Raw genomic sequence first — 500 nt, 5'->3', positions numbered from 1 at the left:
TTTACTCAATAAACCTCTTGCTAATTGCATCCTGTGGCCTGGTCTCGGAGTGTCCTGGTTCTGGGGTCTTCATCGGAGAAAAAGGTCCTCTCTAACTTAGGCCTTCGTTTGTTTGTTTAAAAATTTTATTATCATCATTATGTGTGTGTAAGATGTACATATGTCAGCGGGACCATGCTTATGGAAGTCAAAGGGCAGAATTCAGGAGTTGTTCTCTCCTACTTTTATTTGGTTTCCATCCATTGAACTCAGGTTATCCAGCTTGTGTGGCAAGAGCTTTTCACCTGCTGACCATCTGGCTAGCTCTATATCAAGTTTAAATCCAGCCTGCAATCCTAGCTACTCAGGAAGCTGATGCCAGAAGATTGCAAGTTTAAGACTCTGCCTAGGCAACTTAAGAAGACCCTGTCTCAAAACAAAAGGGTAAAAAGAGGTCTGGTCTACAGAGCTAGTTCCAGGACAGGCTCCAAAGCCACAGAGAAACCCTGTCTCGAAAAAAC

Source organism: Microtus ochrogaster, chromosome 8, assembly GCF_000317375.1.
Source record: "Microtus ochrogaster isolate Prairie Vole_2 chromosome 8, MicOch1.0, whole genome shotgun sequence".
Taxonomy (NCBI): domain Eukaryota; kingdom Metazoa; phylum Chordata; class Mammalia; order Rodentia; family Cricetidae; genus Microtus; species Microtus ochrogaster.
This window is presented reverse-complemented; position numbering follows the sequence as displayed.